The sequence below is a fragment of the Papio anubis genome, chromosome 15 (assembly GCF_008728515.1).
Source record: "Papio anubis isolate 15944 chromosome 15, Panubis1.0, whole genome shotgun sequence".
In the NCBI taxonomy this organism is placed as follows: Eukaryota; Metazoa; Chordata; class Mammalia; order Primates; family Cercopithecidae; genus Papio; species Papio anubis.
Window position 1 is genome coordinate 45,867,841 of NC_044990.1, and position 22,630 is coordinate 45,890,470.

Below are 22,630 nucleotides of genomic sequence, written 5' to 3' on the forward strand. Positions count from 1 at the left end.
CTTCTTTGTGATGGGTTCGAACTTCCTCTTTCAGCTCGGAGAAGTTTGATTCTCTGAAGACTTCTCTCAACTCATCAAAATCATTCTCCATCCAGCTTTGTTCTGTTGCTGGCAAGGAGCTGAGTTTCTTTGGAAGGGGAGTGGTGCTCTAATTTTTAGAATTTTCAGCTTTTCTGCTCTGTTTTTTCCCCATCTTTGTGGTTTTATCTACCTTTCGAGAAGAGCAACTCCAAAACACATAATTGTCAGATTCACCAAAGTTGAAATGAAGAAGAAAATGTTAAGGGTAGCCAGAGAGAAAGGTCGGGTTACCCACAAAGGGAAGCCCACCAGACTAACAGTGGATCTCTCAGCAGAAACTCTTCAAGCCAGAAGAGAGTCAGGGCCAATATTCAACATTCTTAAAGAAAAGAATTTTCAACCAAGAATTTCATATCCAGCCAAACTAAGCTTCATAAGTGAAGGAGAAATAAAGTCCTTTACAGACAAGCAAATGCTGAGAACTTTTGTCACTGCCAGGCCTGCCCTACAAGAGCTCCTGAAGGAAGCACTAAACATGAAAAGGAATAACCAGTACCAGCCACTGCAAAAACAGGTCAAATTGTAAAGTCCATTGATGCTAGGAAGAAACTGCATCAACTAACAAGCAAAATAACTAGCTAACACCATAATGACAGGATTAAATTCACACATAACAATATTAACCTTGGCCGGGCGCGGTGGCTCAAGCCTGTAATCCCAGCACTTTGGGAGGCCGAGGCGGGTGGATCACGAGGTCAGGAGATCGAGACCAACCTGGCTAACATGGTGAAACCCCGTCTCTACTAAAAATACAAAAAACTAGCCGGGCGTGGTGGCGGGCGCCTGTAGTCCCAGCTACTCGGAGGCTGAGGCGGGAGAATGGCGTGAACCCGGGAGGTGGAGCTTGCAGTGAGCCGAGATCGCGCCACTGCACTGCAGCCTGGGCGACAGAGCGAGACTCCGTCTCAAAAAAAAAAAAAAAAAAAAAAAAAACAATATTAACCTTAAATGTAAATGGGCTAAATACTCCAATTAAAAGACACCGACTGGCAAATTGGAAAAACAGTCAAGACCCATCAGTGTGCTGTATTCAGGAGACCCATCTCACATACATAGACACAGATAGGTTCAAAATAAAGGGACAGAAGAAGATCTATGAAGCAAATAGAAAACAAAAAAGGCAGGGGTAGCAATCCTAGTCTCTGATAAAACAGACTTTAAACCAACAAAGATCAAAAGAGACAAAGAAAGCCATTACATAATGATAAAGGGATCAATTCAACAAGAAGAACTCACTATCCTAAATATATATGCACCCAATACAGGAGCACCCAGATTCATAAAGCAAGTCCTTAGAGACCTACAAAGAGACTTACACTCCCATACAATAATAATGGGAGACTTTAACATACACTGTTAACATTAGACAGATCAACAAAACATAAAGTTAAAAAGGATATCCAAGAATTGAACTCAGCTCTGCACCAAGTGGACCTAATAGACATCTACAGAACTCTCCACCCCAAATCAACAGAATATACATTCTTCTCAGCACTACAGCACACTTATTCCAAAATTAATCACATAATTGAAAGTAAAGCACTCTCCAGCACATGTAAATGAACAAAAATCACAACAAACTGTCTCTCAGACCACATATAAATCAAATTAGAACTGAGAATTAAGAAGCTCACTCAAAATTGCACCACTACATGGAAACTGGACACTGAACAACTCCTCCTGAATGATTACTGGATACATAGTGCTCCTGAATGATTACTGGGTACATAATGAAATGAAGGCAGAAATAAAGATTTTCTCTGAAACCAATGAGAACAAAGACACAACGTATCAGAATCTCTGGGACACATTTAAAACAGAGTGCAGAGGGAAATTTATAGCACTAAATACCCACAAGAGAAAGCAGGAATGATCTAAAATTGACACCCTAATATCACAATTTAAAGAACTAGAGAAGCAAGAGCAAACACATTCAAAAGCTAGCAGAAGGCAAGAAATAACTAAGATCAGAGCAGAACTGAAGGAGATAGAGACACAAAAACCCTTCAAAAAATCAATGAATCCTGGAGCTGGTTTTTTGAAAAGATCAACAAAATTGATAGACTGCTAGCAAAACTAATAAAGAAGAAAAGAGAGAAGGATCAAATAGATGCAATAAAAAATGATAAAGGGGATATCACCACCAATCCCACAGAAATACAAACTACCATCAGAGAATATGATAAACACTTCTTTGCAAATAAACTAGAAAATCTAGAAGAAATGGATACATTCCTGGAAACATACACCCTCCCAAGACTAAACCAGGAAGAAGTTGAATCCCTGAATAGACCAATAACAGGCTCTGAAATTGAGGCAATAATTAATAGCCTACCAACCAAAAAAAGTCCAGGACCAGATGGATTCACAGCCAGATTCTACCAGAGGTACAAGGAGGAGCGTTGGTACCATTCCTTCTGAAACTATTCCAATCAATAGAAAAAGAGGGAATCCTCCCTAAATCATTTTATGAGGCCAGTATCATCCTGATACCAAAGCCTGACAGAGACACAACAAAAAAGAGAATTTTAGACCAATATCCCTGGTGAACATCGATGCAAAACTCCTCAATAAAATACTGGCAAACCAAATCCAGCAGCACATCAAAAAGCTTATCCACCATGATCAAGTGGGCTTCATCCCTGGGATGCAAGGCTGGTTCAACATACACAAATCAATAAAAATAATCCATCATATAAACAGAACCAAAGACAAAAACCACATGATTATCTCAATAGATGCACACAAGGTCTTTGACAAAATTCAACAGCCCTTCATATTAAAAACTCTCAATAAATTCAGTATTGATGGGACGTATCTCAAAATAATAAGAGCTATTTATGACAAATCCACAGCCAATATCATACTGAATAGGTAAAAACTGGAAGTATTCCCTTTGAAAACTGGCACAAGACAGGGATGCCCTCTCTCACCACTCCTATTCAACATAGTGTTGGAAGTTCTGGCCAGGGCAATCAGGCATGATAAATAAATAAATGGTATTCAATTAGAAAAAGAGGAAGTAAAATTGTCCCTGTTTGCAGATGACATGATTGTATATTTAGAAAACCCCATCGTCTCAGCCCCAAATCTCCTTAAACTGATAAGCAACTTCAGCAAAGTCTCAGGATACAATATCAATGTGCAAAAATCAGAAGCATTCTTATACAACAATAACAGGCAAACAAAGAGCCAAATCATGAGTGAACGCACATTTACAATTGCTTCAAAGAGAATAAAATACCTAGGAATCCAACTTACAAGGGATGGGAAAGACCTCTTTAAGGAGAACTACAAACCACTGCTCAGTGAAATAAAAGAAGACACAAACAAATGGAAGAACATTCCATGTTCATGGATAGGAAAAATAAATATCATGAAAATGGCCACACTGCCCAAGGTAATTTATAGATTCATTGCCATCCCCAGCAAGCTACAAATGACTTTCTTCACAGAATTGGAAAAAAACTACTTTAAAGTTCATATGGAACCAAAAAAGAGCCCACATTACCAAGACAATCCTAAGCTAAAAGAACAAAGCTGGAGGCATCACACTACCTGACATATCTATACAAGGCTACAGTAACCAAAACAGCATGGTACTGGTACCAAAACAGAGATATAGACCAAATGAACAGAACAGAGCCCTCAGAAATAGTACTACACATCTACAACTATCTGGTCTTTGACAAACCTGACAAAAACAAGAAACAGGGAAAGGATTCCCTATTTAATAAATGCTGTCGGGAAAACAGGCTAGCCATAAGTAGAAAGCTGAAACTGGATCCCTTCCTTACATCTTAAACAAAAATTAATTCAAGATGGATTAAAGACTTAAATGTTAGACCTAAAGCCATAAAAATCCTAGAAGGAAACCTAGACAATACCATTCAGGACACAGGCATGGGCAAGGACTTCATGTCTAAAACACCAAAAGCAACGGCAACAAAAGCCAAAATTGACACATGGGATCTAATTAAACTAAAGAGGTTCTGCACAGCAAAAGAAACTACCATCAGAGTGAACAGGCAGCCTACAGAATGGGAGAAAATTTTTGCAATCTACTCATCTGACAAACGGTTAATATCCAGAATCTACAAATAACTCAAACAAACTTACGAGAAAATAACAAACAACCGCATCAAAAAGTGGGCAAAGAATATGAACAGACACTTCTCAAAAGAAGACATTTATGCAGCCAACATACACGTGAAACAAATGCTCATCATCACTGGCCATCAGAGAAATGCAAATCAAAACCACAATGAGATACCATCTCACACCAGTTAGAATGGCAATCATTAAAAAGTCAGGAAACAACAGGTGCTGGAGAGAATGTGGAGAAATAGGAACACTTTTACACTGTTGGTGGGACTGTAAACTAGTTCAACCGTTGTGGAAGACAGTGCAGCAATTCCTCGAGGATCTAGAATAAGAAATACCATTTGACTCAGCAATCCCATTATTGTGTATATACCCAAAGGATTATAAATCATGCTGCTATAAAGACACATGTAGTTGTATGTTTATTGCAGCACTATTCACAATAGCAAAGACTTGGAACCAACCCAAATGTCCATCAATGATAGACTGGATTAAGAAAATGTGGCACATATACACCATGGAATACTATGCAGCCATAAAAAAGGATGAGTTCATGTCCTTTTTAGGGACACCGGATGAAGCTGCAAACCATCATTCTGAGCAAACTGTCTCAAGGACAGGAAACCAAACACTGCATGTTCTCACTCACAGGTGGGAATTGAACAATGAGAACACTTGGACACAGGGTAGGGAGTATCACATACCGGGACCTGTCGTGGGGTGGGGGGAGTGGGGAGGGGTAGCATTAGGAGATATACCTAATGTAAATGATAAGTTAATGGGTGCAGCACACCAACATGGCACACGTATACATATGTAACAAACCTGCATGTTGTGCACATGTACCCTAGAACTTAAAGTATAATTAAAACAAAGAAAAAAAAAAAAGAATAATCTTAGCTATATGTTTTTGTAGGTGTTTTTCATTAATTTGGAAAAGTTCTCCTCTATAGTTCACTGACTTTTGTCATGAATGGGTGTTGAATTATGGTTTTCTTTATCTTAGAATTTACTGATTTTCTCTTTATTCCTGAAAGATATTTTCACTGCATATAGGATCTGGGTTGACAGTTATTTCCTTTCATCATTTAAAGAGTGTCATGCCATTTCCTTCTAGCCTCCATGGTTTCTGATGAGAAATCCTCTGTAATTCAACTTATTTTTTTCTACTAAAGGTAAGCTGTCATTTTTCTCTTGCTGCTTTCAAAATTTTTTCTTTGTTTTTAGTTTTCAGAAGTTTGACTATTAAGTGCATTGGTGTGGATTTCGTTAGGTTTTTTCTGTTTGGGTTTTGTTCTGGTTTTTGAAACTATAGGTTTATGTCTCTTTCAAATGTGTGAAATTTTCAGCTGCGATTTCTTCCTATGCTTTATTGTCCCTGATCTTTTTCTCCTCTCCTTTAAGAACTTGGGTGACACAAAAGTTAGTTTTTTGTTTGTTTGTTTGTGGTTTTTTTTTTTTTTTTGGTTGTAGTCCCAAAGGTCCGAGTCTCACTGTTAATTTTGTTGTTGTTGTTGGCGGCAGGGCCGGGGGTAGGGGAAGTGAAAGGTGGTACTATGTTATGAGACTCTGGATCTTATGTAAAATTTTAATTTTAGCTGCCTTCTTTTGATAGCACATTGGTAGCAGGTAGAGAGTTCTGCTTTGTTAATGCTGAGTGCAGGTGGAATTCCTGGTTCCCTACTCAGCTTCCATTGACATTATAAGTGATGGGCTCATCAGTATTTCTGGCACAGTGTGAGTACTGCTCTCCATGAAGACTTCACTGATACCTCCCTGACTGGAAGATACCTTGTTACTATTTCCCACATGGTCTCCACTGACTCCACAGTGAGGGGCTTCGTTACACATTTGGATGACAGTCCTGACTTCCTAGTTGATTTTCTCAGATAACGCCTTTGCTTGGGAGGTAGTGTGAGGAGTGGTTTTTGAAATGTGGCGTGGTTGGAAATCTAGGCTCAACACTTGACATTTTATGGTGAAATTGGGTGTAGGACCAATGTCAGTTCTGTGGGCTTTGGCTGCTAGAAAGCAATTATGGTCTAAAGTTATGTATCTTGTTAGATCACCTGTTTTCTGTTCTTTTGGCTGGAAAGAGTAGACTTATGTTTAGGTAGCTGTGTGTGTGTGTGTGTGTGTGTGTGTGTGTGTGTGTGTAGCTATTATTGTTCCAGGTTACTAGCTTCTCCAGCATTTATTCTATGATATAGCAGTAAAAAGAAAACTCACAGGCTTCTCTGCTATGCCCATCTTCAGATTTTAAAGCTCCTAGCTAGTCTTATTTTCTTTACCTTTCAAAACACTACTACATCTCCCTAGCAACAGAGTTAGGCACTGGGATATTTTGAGAGTGAAAAAACGCACTGCCACTGTAAAATTAGCCTAGCATGTAGGCACTGGGATATTTTGAGAGTAAAAAAACGCAACTGCCACTGTAAAATTAGCCTGGCATGTACACACAAATACATACATACAGCCACTCTAATAATGTAGAATAATAGAAAATAGTGTCAATGCTAATCAATACAGGAATGTATGTTTCTAAAAGTATGACACATTTCACAAAAGGCAGCCACAGGGAGGTAATGGACCCCTTAAAACCATGACTAAAAGGTTTTAGAATTGACTTGAAAGGATTCCAAAGGTGTTACTAAGAGAGAAAAAGTGGGATTCAGAATAGTGTGCATACTTCCCATTTTTTAAAAACCATGACATAAAATGAACCTTGTATATGTAGATGAGCATCCATCTTTGTATGTTTATGTGTGTATATACATATTTATGTTTTGAAGTGTTAAGATGGGTTAAGGAACAGGTGTAGGGAAAGTGATGACTTGCTTGAGAGGACAGTGACAGAAATGGGAGAGATGAATAAAAATATAAAGATAAAACTACAATTAAAAGAAATCCATTTTATATATGATCATATTTTTGTATTTTTACAAAATTGAAGGGGTGCATAAACCTGCAACCATGAAGGCTTAAAGATAATGATATCATCATTCTCTGCCTGAGGTACTATTTCTTAATACTATCATTTAAAAGAAATGAATATTAGTTATTTTTTTCTCTCCTATTAATTCCTTAACTTTTTTCTCAGTCCAATTAGTGACAAGACAAATACAGTCATTTGTCACTTAATGATGGGTATACAATCTGAGGAATGCATCCTTAGGTGATTTTGTCATTGTGCATACATCATAGAGTGTACTTACACAAACCTAGATGATATAGTCTGTCACACATCTAGGCTATCTTGTACAATCCATTGCTCTTAGTCTACAAACCTGTTCCACGTGTACTGCATGGAATATTGAAGCAATTTTAATAAAATTTGTGTTTGTGTATCTAAATATGTATAAACATAGAAAAGATACAATGAAAATACAATACAAAAGATGAAAAAAGGTACTACTTTATAGAACACCTACTACGAATGGAGCTTGCAGGACTAGAAGCTGCTCAAGGTGGGTCAGTGAGTGAGTGGGGAGTGAATGTGAAGGCCTAGCACATTGCTATGCACTACTTCATTTTGCTTACACCAAATTTATTTTTTTAAAATTGCTTCTCCAATAGTAAATTAACCTTAGCTTACTTTAATTTTTTTTCTTTATAAACTTGTTTTCTTTAACTTTTTTCTTTTCTCTTTTTATTTTATTTTATTTTTTTTTGAGACAATCTCACCCTGTTGTCGAGGCTGGGATGAAGTGGCATGATCATGGCTCACTGCAACCTCCACCTCCTGGTTTCAAGCGATCCTCCTATCTCAGGCTGGGATCACAGGCACGCAACACCACGCCTGGCTAATTTTTGTGTTTTTTATTTTTATTTATTGATTTACTTACTTATTTTTAATTTTTGTTTTTGAGATGGAGTCTTGTTCTGTCAAGAGTCTCACTCTGTTGCCCAGGCTGGAGTACAGTGGCATGATCTCAGCTAACTGCAACCTCCACCTCACAAGTTCAAGCGATTCTCCTGTCTCAGTCTCCCCAGTAGCTGGGATTACAGGCACGTGTCACCATGCCTGGCTATTTTTTCTATGCTTAGTGGAGATGCGGTTTCACCATGTTGGCCAGGCTGGTCTCAAACTCCTGACCACAAAAGGTCTGCCAGCCTCAGCCTCCCAAAGTGCTGGGATTACAGGCATGAACTACCAAGTCTGGCCTTTTTTGTGTTCTTTAGTAGAGACAGGGTTGAGCCATGTTGCCCAGGCCAGTCTTGAATTCCTGAGCTCAAGTCATCTACCCACCTCAGCATCCCAAAGTGCTGGGATTATAGGCATGAGTGAGTCACCGTGCCTGGCCTTTTTTTTTTTTTTTTTTGCTCTACTTTTTTGGCTCTGTTATAATAATACTTCACTTAAAACACAAATACATTGTACAGCTGTACTAAAATACTTCATTTCTTTATATTCTTATTTTATAAGCTTTTGTCTATTTCTAAATTTTTATTTCTTTTTAATTTTAAACTTTGTTGTTAAAAACTAAGACTCAAACACATCTTAGTCCAGGACTACACAGTATCAAGATAATCAATATCGCTGTCTTCTAATTCCACTTCTTGTCACACTGGAAAGTCTTCAGGGCCAATAATATGCATGAAGCTATCATGTCCTATGATAACGATGCCTTCTTCTAGAATACCTCCCAAAGGACCTGCCTGAGGCTGTTTTAAGTTAACTTAAAAAAAAAAAAAATAAGTACAAGGAATACCCTCTAAAATAAAAGTATAAATTATGGCAAATATATAAACCAACAACATAGTTTCATTATCATTGTCAAGCACTATAAATTGTACATAATTGTATGTGCTATATATTTTATAGGACTGGTATGAAAGGAGGTTTGTTTACAACAGCATGATCACAAATAGGAGTGATGCATTGTGTTAAGACCTTATGGCTGTTACAGTATCAATAGGTGATAGGAATTTTCCAGCTCCATTACAATTTTAGTGACCACCACAGTATATACAATCTGTTGTTGACCGAAAAATCATTATGCGGTGCATTCCTGTATAAAGAAACGTCTCTATGGACTCCCTCTGGGCACGAATGTATATATTTTTCTCCAAGTCACCCTCTAAAACTAAAATTCAGGCTTTGTTCATTTCTCATTTGCATAGTTATATGTTAAGAACTTTTGCGCCAATTCTGTGACACACAAGGTCACAAAAGTGACCTAGAGAAAAAAAAATATATACTCTTGACCTCTACCACAATCTCTATACTCTAAAACCTCTTAAATATCTCATGAAATACATGGAAAAAAATCCAATTACTTGCCATGAAATAGGAGACCTTTCATGGTGTTATTCTTGTTTATTTAAGTCCTAAATTTATCATAGATTTAAATAAACACTACATACACTTGTTGGATAAAACTTACCACACTTAAATGTAGTTTTAAACAAATATTCAGATTTGTGCATTAGGCCCAAAGAATGATGGGTCCCAGTGGCTGGAAAGGAGTGTGGAGAGCAGGGAAAAAAGAGAGGACGGTTAATGGGTACCAGGATTTAGTCAGATAGAATGAATACCTAGTGTTTGGTAGCACAATAGACTATGGTTAACGATCATTCATTGTATATTTTTAAATAACTAATAGAGTGGAATTACAGTGTTCCTAACACAAAGAAATGATAATACTTGAGGTGACGGATACTCCAATTATCCTGATTTGGTTGTTACACATTTTTTTCTTGTATCAAAATTTCACAAATACCCCATAACTACATAAAACTATTACACATCCATAATAATTACAAATAAATATATATAATTGATAATACAAAACACATCTTTCTCATTTTGCATCTCTTTTGACTCTGACAATAACTTTTTAGCAAGTTAAAACCAATAACTAGTTGAAACAAATAATTCTACCATCACACTTTCTTTCCTTCATTGCTTACTGCCAATTTACTTGTGGCTTCGTTTCTCACCTGTGACAAAATTTTCATTTTCAAATAATTTATTTTGTTTCTTTGAATTGTTTGACATGGTGATTAAATTTTAAAGTTAATACATTGAGTTTGCCTTTTTAATACTGAGTTTTATTTCACATGTATATTTTTGTTTCCCCACCATTTCCATGTCTGATTACCACTATTGTTATGTCCTATCATAACACTCCACATATACTTAAAACCAAGCAAAGGGTGGAGTTCCATCTTTAAAAACTAAACAGGCATTTTGGACAACACATTCTTGTCAGTGGAATCTGGACATTTATCAAACATGGTAGGGAAAGTTCTCACTCTGCATTATAAATAGGACAGCCAGATATCAACTGTTAACAGAAATAAAATAGGAGAGAAAATTTTTGACAAATTGTTTGAATTATTTTCTTAAAAGAGACTTCCTCCACTGCCAACGATCTTGAATAGACTCCTGGTCAGTCATCTGGAAGCAGTTCTTCACATAATTGATGAACTTGGCTTCCACTTTGGGAAGGAAACCACCTTTTTCTATACTTGCTTGCATTTTTGCTTTAATGTCTTCTACAGAACTAGGTTATTTTGGTGTTTCAGGAGTTTTTGCCTGGTTTTTTTTTTGTAGGATTTTTGTCCTTTTGATTTTGGTGTTGATGATGGTTTTTGAGTCTTTTCTATTCTGATTTGAATTTTGTGCATTTTTGGCTGGAGTATCTCATATAGATTTTTTCACTGGTGCTTTTTCTTCTGTTTCCTCCTCATCAAAATCATCATCACCTTCTTCGTCATCATCAGCTTCATCATCATCTTCATCAGTAGCAAGTTTTATTTTTTTCTGTGGAAACTTGCTACCACCTCCAGGGGCAGAAAGCTTTCCAGATGTACTTAAGAGTTTCACATCCTCCTCCTCATCATCTTCTGACTCTGCATTTTCCTTCCCAGCTACTAGGCGATGTCCACTAACATGCACTGGCCCTGAACCACACTTCAACCGTAAGAGCACTAGTGGTGTTATTTCAAAGCCCCCAAGGGAAACTATTGGCTGTACAGACATCGTCAAAGTTGCCAGCGCTACTTTAATTGGACTGCCTCCATAATTCATTGCCTCTGCTTCAACAATGTGCAATTCATCCTTTGCACCAGACCTTAAACTCACCGTTCTTAAAGATAACTGGTGCACATTTTCATCATTATCCACCTTAAAGTGATAATCTTTGTAAGCCTTTAATTCACTACTGAAAAGATAATTCTGGGGCCTCGGGGGGACATGTCCATGTCCCTCGAATCTTCCATCGGGTGGCGGCATGCACTTAGGTGGGGGAGAAGGCGGGTGGAGATAAACGACCATGGCTCAAGAGAACAGCCACTCAGGACAGAATCACGTCAGGGACATTGAGTTTTTAATATCGCATATTTCAGTCTTATATGAGCTTATAAAAATTTATTTTTTAAATTGTTTTCTTCCAAGGGTCTGAATTAGTTCTAAGAAATGTGTGAACAATGTTGTCCTTTTACATCAAAGCAGAAGAATTTCAATTGTTTAAATACGTGCTTTCAGCTCTAATTACTCATTAGAGAAAATCAGTTAAAAATGTGTGGTTTTAATATTTATGTTAAAGAACAAAATCAAAACTTTCCCTAATATATGGATTAACCGATTGGTATAATTAACCAGTAATGAATGTAAAATTACTCTGTGGCATATCTCATTACGGTGTTACTCTAAATTTAAATTTATAATTTAAATTTATAATTATATATATGCATATATAAAATGAAAGAATTGCATGTAAATCACTTACAAAAAAAGAAGACTTTATGAAATGAGGTTAAAAAAATCCAAAGATAAAACAAGCTACTCCCTTTGGAAAGCTGACACCTTTCATATGATTTTATTAAATTTTGACCCATTTAAGTCATACAAAATAGTGGACTCATATTAAATGAAGCACAAATAAAGAAATATACAAACAACAGTTTTATCTAAGGGATATGTCAAATCACCTAGAAATTATATTACCCTTTTGCAAGCACTATCCTAAATAATTTGAGAACAGAGATGACATTTAAAAGTAAAGAAGAAAATGGGAAGAGAAGGTTGTAGGAGGAAAGATGTATTTCCTTTGCTGATATTTAACACTATCATTTTTCTGAATTATTCTTGATATTTCACACATTTTACTCATGATTCCCTGAGCTCCTCTAGAGCACAGTTTTTTTTAAACGTAGGGCTACTTACTTTTGAGGACAAATTGTACCTTGCTGTTCTTTAATAAATTCAACCTTTTATTCTTGATCCTATCCCTCATATATAAGCAGATAGCACCACCTGTCTTATAAGCAGGTGCCTTTATAGCTTGGATTTCTGTAAATATGCTGCTAAAAGTAGAATTAATTTCTTAGATTAAATGAAGCAGGAAAGAATTTGAATATCTAGCATTTAGAAAAAGTAAACTATTGAGAATTAAAATTACATACTCTTTAGATATTTACATTATATATTTTGAATTTTTAAAGAACATCAAAAGCTATGCAAACTCTTAACATTGATAGTATAAATATCTTTCATATCTTGAACCTACAAATTCAAGAGTCTAGCTATACTCTGTTATTCTTTAAGCAAAATAGTCACATTTATTACTTTGCTTCTTTTAGGGTTTTTCCTTTAGCCACATATATCCATATCAATTATTTAAAGCATGTGTATTACTTTAAAATTTGTTGTGATTCCTTAGATTTCATGTTTGCCTATATAACATGCAAAATCATACACTGACATTGTATTGTAAGCGAGAGCTTTATCTTATTCTCTTTTATATAATTTGTATTTAAAGAAGTATAGATATTTTAATTAAAATTAGTCTACTTTAATATCCATAATCTTATCTGTATTGTATGAAATTTACTGAAGAAAAGCTAAAACCAAGTAATTGGCCATTTTTACCTATTTGAGATTTCAGAAAGTCATGCTTTCTAAAACTTAGTAGGACTTTGGTAAAACAAACCAAAACTATAGATTAAGACTTTGTCTAGCTGAACTGGATTAAAGAAAAATACAACTATTTGTATTGGTACATCTTCAGTATTCACAAGGAGAGAAAGCATAATAGAAAGTAAAAAGAAAAATTAAAATAAACTAATGTTATCACCTATTTAATGTTACATAGTAATATTGTTGATGAATAAATATTTCTATAAAGTATTAGAAATTAAGATTCCAGCATATAGCTAGAATAATCACTTTGAGTAATACATATCTATGTGTATATCAGGCACAATTTTTTTAAAAAAAATCTAAAGATATTAAAAATAAAGTGTCCCTTAATTTATACTCAAATACTTTTGGGAAAAAATAGAAAAGTCTTCTTTTTTCTTAAATGATTGCTTGTCTTTAAACTTTTTATTTTATAAGTTAATTTCCTAGGCATACTAAAACTTTTTAGTAGTATACATTGCATTAAGTCTTACAAGTGTGTGCAACAAAACTAGTGGATTTCTAGATTCCATTTTCAAGACTTGAATGCTATGCTTAGTAGTGTAATGACACTCTAGACATCTGGTGTTGTTTTCTCTAAAGCATAGGGACAATGGGCAAAACAAAACTAACAATTTTGTGAGAATGTAATTGTATTACCATTATTTTACATAAAGGTATATTTTAAACCGTAATATACCACAAGAAAGGTTTTAAACTTCTATCCACTATTTTGATTGTTAATTTCATTGAAATTTGTAACATTTGCAAAACTTATCAATTTGAAAATATGTTCATGTACTTACAATTGCATTAAATTATAAATTAAGTAATACTTCAACATTTGAGTTATAATATCATTCAAATGAAAATTGTGAAGAAAGCAAAGCCACCTGAATTACCGTGTATATTAATATGTGAATAAAAATACATAAGCACAAATACTCAAAAAGAATAACATACTAAAATAATTTCATACAATACTGCAGTTTTAAATTGTATGTTTGCTGATTCATTAAAGGAACTTTTGAATAAATATACAAAAATCACTAGCATTCCTTTATACCAACAACAGTCAAGCTGCGAATCAAATCAGGAATGCAATCCCATTCATAGTAGCCACAAAAAGAATCAAATACCTAAGAATACAGCTAGCTAGGAAGGTAAAAGTTCTCTACAATGAGAATTACAAGACACTGTCCAAAGAAATCAGAGATGAAGCAAACAAATGAGAAACATTCCATGCTCATGGATACGAATAATCAATATAAATAAAATGGCTCTACTGCCCAAAGCATATTACAGATTCAATGCTATCCCTATCAAATTACCAATAACATTCTTCACAAAACTAAACAGAAAAAAACTATTTTAAAATTCATATGGAACCAGAAAAAGAGCCCAAATAGGCAAGGCGATCCTAAGCAAAAAGGATAAAGCTGACAGCATTATGTTACCCAACTTCAAACTATACTGCAGGGCTACAGTAACCAAAACAGCATTGTACTGGTACAAAAACAGACACATAGACCAATACAACCAAATAAGAGCCCAGAAATAATTCTGAACACCTACAGTCATCAGATCTTTGACAAAGCTAACAAAAACAATAGGCCAGTTATCCCAGCACCATTAAAAAAATGTGATGTGATTAGTGCTCAACATCACTAATCATCAGAGAAATGCAAATAAAAACCAAATTGAGATATTGCCCCACAGCTGTTAGAATAGCTATTATCAAAAAGAGGAAAAGTCTTGGAGAAGATTGGAGAAAAAGGAATCCTTGTCACTGTAGATGAGAATGCACAATCATTATGGAAAACTGTATTAAAGTTCTTTAAAAATTAAGAACAGAAGTACCTTGTGATCTAGCAATTCCACTTCTGGGTATATATCCAAAAAGGGGGAAAAAAATCACATTCTTGAAGAGTTATTTGCACTCTCCTGTTCATTGCAACATTATTCACAATAGCTAAAATATAGAAACAAGCTATGTGTCATACAACAAATGAATGGATAAAGAACACCATGCATTATTATTTGGCCTTAAAAAAGGAAATACTGCCATTTGCCAACAACATGGAGAAACCCATAGAACATTATATTAGGTGAAATCAGCTAGACATAGAAAGAGAGAGATAGCATGATCTCATTTGCATGTAAAATCTAAAAAAGTGTTAAATGCGTAAGTAATAGAGAGTAGAATTTGGGTTGTTAGGGCCTGGGATGTGGCAGAAAACACAAGATATTGGTCAAAGGGTCAAAGAAACTTTCAATTATAAAATGAATGAGTTCTGGAGGCCTAACCTACAGTGTAATAACTATAGTTAATACTGTATTGTATACTTAAAATATGCTAAGAGAGTATATCTCAAGTGTTTTTACCCCCCAATGCCCAAACATATGCTAAGAGAGTATATCTCAAGTGTTCTTACCCCCCAATGCCCAAACATACACATACATAAAAAATAGTAATTATTTAATTCATGGATATGTTAATTAACTTTATTATGTTAATCATTTTGCAATGTATATGTATACGAAAACATTATGTTATACATCATAAATACATTCAATGTTTATTTTTCAATCATACCTCAGTAATACTGGGAAAAAAGCACTCCAGAAGAAAACAATGGGGGAAAAAAAAGAAATTGCTGATATGTTTTTCCATTAAAAAAAATCCAACAATGAATAAATTTGCTAAGCAAAAAATAAAATATTCATTCTGTGGCATACCTGTTGGCTTTTTGTTGGCCTTTGGTGAAATGTCTATTCAGGTCCTTTGCTATTTTTAAATCAGTTTTTTTTTTTTTTTTTTTTTTTTTTTTTTTTATGTTTTACTTATTTTTTTTGGCTATTCAGTTTTTGAGTACCTTGTATATTTTTGATATTAACTCTTATCAGATATATAGTTTACAAATAGCTTCTTCCCATTCTGAAGGTTGCTTTTTCATTTTATTAACTGTTTTCTGTGCAATAGTTTTTGAGTTTGATGTAAGCCCATTGACTAATTTTGCTTTTGTTCCTTGCACTACTGGTGTCATACAAAAAAATCAGTATCAAGATCAGTATCAGGGAGCCTTTTCCATATGTCTTCCAGGGCTATTATGATTTCAAGTCTTTAATTCATTTTTAGTTGATTTTTGGATGTGGTGTAAAATAAGGTTCCAGTTTTATTCTTTTGCATGTGGACATCCAGTTGTCCAAACACTATTTCTTGAAGTGACAGGATAGTCAGCCTTTTCAGCACCTTTGTAAATAATTAGTTGACCATATGCGTGAGTTTATTTCTAAATGCTCTATTTTGTTTCATTCATCTATGTGCCTGTTTTTATGCCAGTAATACATTGTTTTGATTACCATAGCTTTAAAGTAGAGTTTCAAATCAAGAAATGTGATGCTCCCAGCTTTATTCTATTTGCCTAAAGATTGATTTTCCTGTTTGGATTTTTTTTTTGTGGTTCCAAATTAATTTTAGGATTATTTTATTTTGTTTTGTGAAAAAATGCCATGGGAATTCTGAAAGGGATTGCATTTAATCTGTAGATTTCTTTGGGTAGTATGTCTTGTAGATTTTAGTGTACGGATCTTTTATTTCCTTGATTAAATATATTTCTAAATATTGTGTTGCATTTTATGCTGTTTGCAATGGGATTGTTTTCCTTATCCCTCAGAGAAGTCACTAGTAGTGTATAGAAATACAACTGATTTTTGCACACTGATTTCGTATTCTGCAACTTTATTGAATTATTTTATTAGTTCAAGCAGATTTTATTATGGAGTCTTTAAAGGAGTCTATACATAAGATCAGGTCATCTGCAAATGGATATAACTTTACCTTTGCCTTGCTCTTTTTGATGTCTGTTACTTATTTTTCTCACCTAATTTCTTTGGCTAGATTGTCTTGTTGAATAAAAATGGTTACAGTGGGCATCCTTGTCTTGTTTGGGATCTTAGAGGAAAACTTTTCAGAGAAGTTTTCACTGTTAAGTATGATGTCAGCTGTGTGCTTGTCATATATGGCCTTTACTGTGTTGAGGTACATTTACATTCCTTCAGTAGCTAATTTGTTGATAACTTTTATTATGAAAGGATGTTAAATTTGCACATTGAGATGATCATAGAATGTTTATTCTTCAATATTTTAATGTAGTCTACCACATTTACTGATTTGCATATGTTAAACCATGTTTGCATCCTGGGGATAAATCCCACCTGATCTTTGTGGATGATCCTGTTAACGTGCTACTGAATTCACTTTATAGTATTTGTTGAGAATTTTTGCATCCGTGTTCATCAATGATATACATCTGTAATTTTCTTTTCTTGTAGTTTCCTTGTCTGGCTTTATTATCAGGTTAATGCTAGCCTTGAAAAATAAGTTTGAAGGTATTCCCTCCTTTTCAATTGTTTGAGAATTAATATCTATTTATTTAAATAGTTGGTAGACTTCATCAGTGAAGCCATCTGGTCCTGGGCTCTACTTTGTTGAGAGATTTTTTCATTACTGATTCTATCTCCTCCGTTACTATTGGTCTATTCAGATTTCCTACTTCATTATGATTTGATTTAGTCTGGCTAGGTTAAATGGGTCTAGGAATTCATTCATTTCTACTAGGCTATCCAATTTTATGTGTATTGTTCACAGCAGTTGCCTATGATTCCTTGTATTTCTGTGGTATCAGTCATGATATCTCCTCTTTCACTTCTGATTTTATTTGAGATTTTTCAATTTTTTTCTTAGTTTAGCTAAAAGTTTGCCATTTTGTTTATATTTTTAAACACCAATTTGTTGTTTCACTGACAGTTTATATTGTCTTTTTAGTCTCCATTTATTTCTGTTCTTATATTGATCATTTTCTTCCTTCTGCTAACTTTGAGCTTAGTTTTGTTCTCCTTTTTTTTTTTTTTTTTTTTTTGTTTCTTGCTATGTAAATCTAGGTTTTTCATTTTTTTGAGTTCTTTCTTTTTTCTTCACTTAGGTGTTTTTCACCATGAACCTCGCTTTTATTAATATAACTGCTTTTCCTGCACCCCATAAGTTGTGGTATGTTGTGTTTCCATTTTCATTTGTCTCAAGACTTCTGTTTATTTCCATTTTGATTTCTTCTTTGACACATTAGTCTTTTGAAGCATGTGGTTTAATTTCCACATATTTGCTTATTTTTCAATTTTCTCTCTGTTATTGATTTCCAGTTTCATACCATTGTATTCAGAAAGATGTTTGATATGATTTCAATATTCTCGGATTTCATAAGACTTGTTTTGTGGCCTAACATACAATCTATCTGGGAAAATATTGTTTTGCTTTTGGATAGAATATTCTATATGTGCCTGTTAGGTTTATTTGGTCTGTGGTGTAGGGTAAGTCAAATGTTTTCTATTGATTTTCTGTCTGGATGATCTATCTATTGTTGAAAGTAGGGTATTGAAATTTTCTATTATTTATTGTATTGCTTTGAGTCTGCTATTGATGCTCCCATTTTCTATCTCACTTGTATTCTGCAGCTCAGAAATTTGTTTGCTTCTTCTTTATGTTTTCTTTTTTCTGTTGAACTTCTCATTTTGTTCCTTCATTGTGTTCCAGGTTTTGTTAAATTGTTCATCTGTGTTCCCTTGTAGCTCACTGAACTTCTTTAGACCTATTATTTTAAATTATTTGTGATGCAATTTGTGAATCTTCATTTCTTTTTTCTTTTTTCTTTTTTTCTTGTTTTCTTGTTCTTTATTTTATTTATTTTTTTTTTTTTTGAGATGGAGTCTTGCTCTGTTGCCCAGGCTGGAGTACAATGGCATGATTTTGGCTCACTGCAAACTCTGCCTCCCATATTCAAATGATTCTTCTGCCTCAGCCTCCTGGGTAGCTGGTATTATAGGCATCTGCCACCAGGCCCGGCTAATTTTTGCATTTTTAGTAGAGAGGGGATTTCACCATGTTGGCCAGGCTGGTCTTGAACTCCTGACCCCATGATCTAAAAACACCCACCTTAGCCTCCCAAAGTGCTGGGATTACAGGCGTGAGCCACCGTTCCTGGCCGAATCTTCATTTCTCTGGTGTCAGTTATTAGAAGTTTACTGTGTTCTTTTGCTGGTGTCATGTTTTCCTGATTCTTCCTGATCATCGCCTTGCATAGGTATCTGCACATTGGAAGAAGCAGTCACCTCTTCCTGACTTACAGACTGGGGTTGGTAAAGAAAGACCTCCAACTGCAGAAGTTGAGAGGCATGCTGGAAAGTGCTATGGCACCTCACACCATGTGTGGAGGGATGTGGTTGCTTCCAGGTCTGGAGGAACATGGTGCCTTTGTCAGTTCAAGTAACTGATGTTTATGATGTTGGCAACTGTGAGGTCCTTGTTGGTGAGAGCTATGGAGGGTCTATAGGGAATGTGAGGGCTACTGGAGTCAGCAGCAGTCAAACCTTGGACAAGACTTCACTTGTTACATGTATTCCAAATTCCCCTGATCTAATAAGAGTGCCATTATGATTCTCCATATCCTTCATTATTAATGGCCCGCATCCAAGAGACCTCCAAATATTTGAAGATTTCTCTTCCCTCAGTACATATTTATCTCAGTTGTACACTTGCATTGGTGCTGCAGGACTTTTCCACTTGGGATTCCAGCACTTGAAGAGTCTGGCTCAAAATACATTCTCAGTACTAAAAACTAGGAAAGAAGTGCTGACTTTTTTACAGTGATATCCCTCAGCCTCCTGGTCATCCATTTTTGCTTTCATTAAATGATTGAAAATGAGTAAGTCCCTTTTGCTTAATGCCCAATCATTTTTTCCCTGAGGTGCCAATTTCTATAATTAGGGATACCATTTCTGTTATTTGCTATGGGTGAGGCTCCCCATGTGCCCTTTTGACCTTTCCACACATCACTAACTGCATCCAGTTGACTGTCAATACTTAAATACCATTGTTTCGGAGTCCTACCATCCTGCTGGATGTCAACAAGCCTAGTTCCCTAATGGCCTCTCATACTGTCAAACATGGCTTAAACATTTCCTGATGCCCCCTCACTAACATATTCTTAGTACACTTGGTAAATGGTGTATCATCTGATATTCCCTTGTAACATAATTTGACACATTTAAAGCCCTTATACAAAATTGCCATTCCAGTAAGCCTAATTTCTGAGTATTTTAACCCATTGCTTCACAGTGTGCAATGGTAATTCTGACATTTCAGTGTCGCTTAGAGTAGGCTATTGATTTGTCCCTGTTTCTACAAGTCATCCTAGTAGCAAGTTTACCTCGTGTCCTGGAGTCTTTTTCAAGTATTTCAGGTCAATGCTCCAAAATCAATAAATTCTCTAATCACCAAAGGACTTCAAAATTCAGTCCCTCACACTCTTGTTTTCTGGTGGTACATGCTAGTTAGGTCTTTCAGATCCTTTGATTTTTTAAATTTTTTAAAGTCTCTTTTCTCTCTCTCTGTCTCTCTGTCTCTCTCTGTCTCTCTCTCGCTCTCTCTCTCTCTTTTTCATATCTTCAGCAGATGTAACTTAATTCTATAGTAGTAGTGGGAAGTGGGAGCAGATCCTGATTGGAGAAAGAGCGTTACAGTCCTGAAACAGAGGGAACTTTGCAACATCTCAAACAAGAAATGTGTGCCAATGCAAAATGTGGATGAGTGGGACATTTCTGCAGGACCAGTAAGTTCAGAGGAATCTGAATATACAAAATTTCCAAAAACAAAACAAAACAAAACAAAATCAAAGCAGATATTCCTATCACATGGGTTAAGGTCACATTATTTCCCAGTCAAAAACCAGACTTTTCTATAGCATGCCAGGCTTCTCTGGGGCTCAACTATTCTGACAATGAAATCCTCTGCTTGGTCCTCAGCTTTGTTTGCATTCCCACTGCTGCACATGGGAGCCTCGTTGCAAACTGTCCATAAGATTGGCCTTTAAGGATCGGTGCAATGGCTCATGCCTGTAATCTCAGCACTTTCGAAGGCCCAGGTGGGAGAATCACTTGAGCCTAGGAATTAGAAACCAGCCTGGGTAACATAGTGAGACTCTGTCTCTACAAAATGTTAAAAAATTAGCCAGGCGTGGTGGTGCATGTCTCTAGTTCCAGTTACTTGGGGGCGGGGGACTGAGGTGGGAGGATCAATTGAGCCCACGAGGTCAAGGCTGCAGTGAGCCATGATCCTGCCACTGCACTCTAGCATGGGGGACAAAGTGAGACACTGCCTCAAAATAAGAAAAAAAAAGACTGGCTTTTGTAATTTAAAAACAAGATTTTAACTCTCCCATTCTCTAAATCTACAAATAATAATAATAAATTAACAATAACTGGCACTTTTTACGAACTTACTCTATTCTAAGCATTTCTCTAAGCACTTTTTTTTTTTTTTTTTTTTTGAGATGGAGTCTTGCTCTGTCGCTCATGGTGGAGTGCAGTGGCGCGATCTCGGCTCATTGCAACCTCTGCCTCCTGGGTTCAAGCGATTCTCCTGCCTCAGCCTCCCGACTAGCTGAGACTACAAGCAAGCGCCACCATACCCAGCTAATTTTTGTATTCTTGCTAGAGACATGATTTCGCTTTGTTGGCGAGGCTGGTCTCCAACTCCTGAGCTCAGGTGATCTGCCCACTTCTGCCTCCCAAAGTGCTGGGAGTACAGGCATGAGCCACCATGTCCTGCCTCTAAGTACTTTTAATGTAGAAAAAGTTATTCTGACAAAAAAGAGATTACTTTATTGTGTACATCCTGGTCATGTTCCAGAGAATAACTCTGATTGATCAGCTTACACCTACTGTTCATGTCTGGACTAAGCAACTATGTCCAGAGTTTCCTCAGGATATAACTGCTCCTTGTTGCTGCCACATGATTGGACTTTGAGTGTGAGATGGAGAGGACAAAGAGTCTTTAAAGGAAAAGACTGATAATGGATAAATGTAATTTTAGACTTCCAATTATTTATTAATAAAAGAAGAACAAAGGACAAATAAGATGGCTAATAATTATGTTTACACATTTTAACTACTCAAAATAGTAGATTGCAGTTTCTGCCATTAAAGTAATGACCAAAATGCAATTACTTTTGCACCAATCTAATAAATACATTCTAATTTGAATTCATTAAGATTCTAATTATTCAGAAGCAATAGGGTTAAATAATATTACATATATTAAAGAGGAATCATAAATTCTGAGAACGTTTATATTTTTAACACATAACTACCATTTAATGCAGTTATCAATAATAAATAAACGACATATATTCCTTAGAGTGTATTTTCTAAAATATCCTAATTGATAACTTTGTTTTCAGTGAACAAGCATAAGAATTACATATTTTCATTAGTGAGTCTATAAACACACACACAGAGGCATGTACAAAGACTTTTTAACAATTTTAAATTTATTCAACAATTCAGAATTCAGATTTAAGAATGTTTGAGAGGTTTTCATGGAGTCTTCAACGTACATTTATTTATAAACCAAACAGAACATTTGAAGTACTAAAGGATTCTGTCAATTTGGAAAGAGTTTGAATCTTTCTATGTCATTATTGA

General features: G+C 35.4%; 1 long non-coding RNA gene and 1 pseudogene across 1 annotated transcript in view; one reads left to right on the plus strand and one right to left on the minus strand.

Annotated features, from left to right (window-relative positions):
• The window catches only part of LOC110741704, a 65,470-nt gene that overhangs the window by 6,594 nt on the left and 36,246 nt on the right, over positions 1-22,630 (plus strand). The gene's annotated exons all lie outside the window — the stretch shown is intronic.
• Positions 8,586-14,201, minus strand: LOC110741703 (annotated as a pseudogene).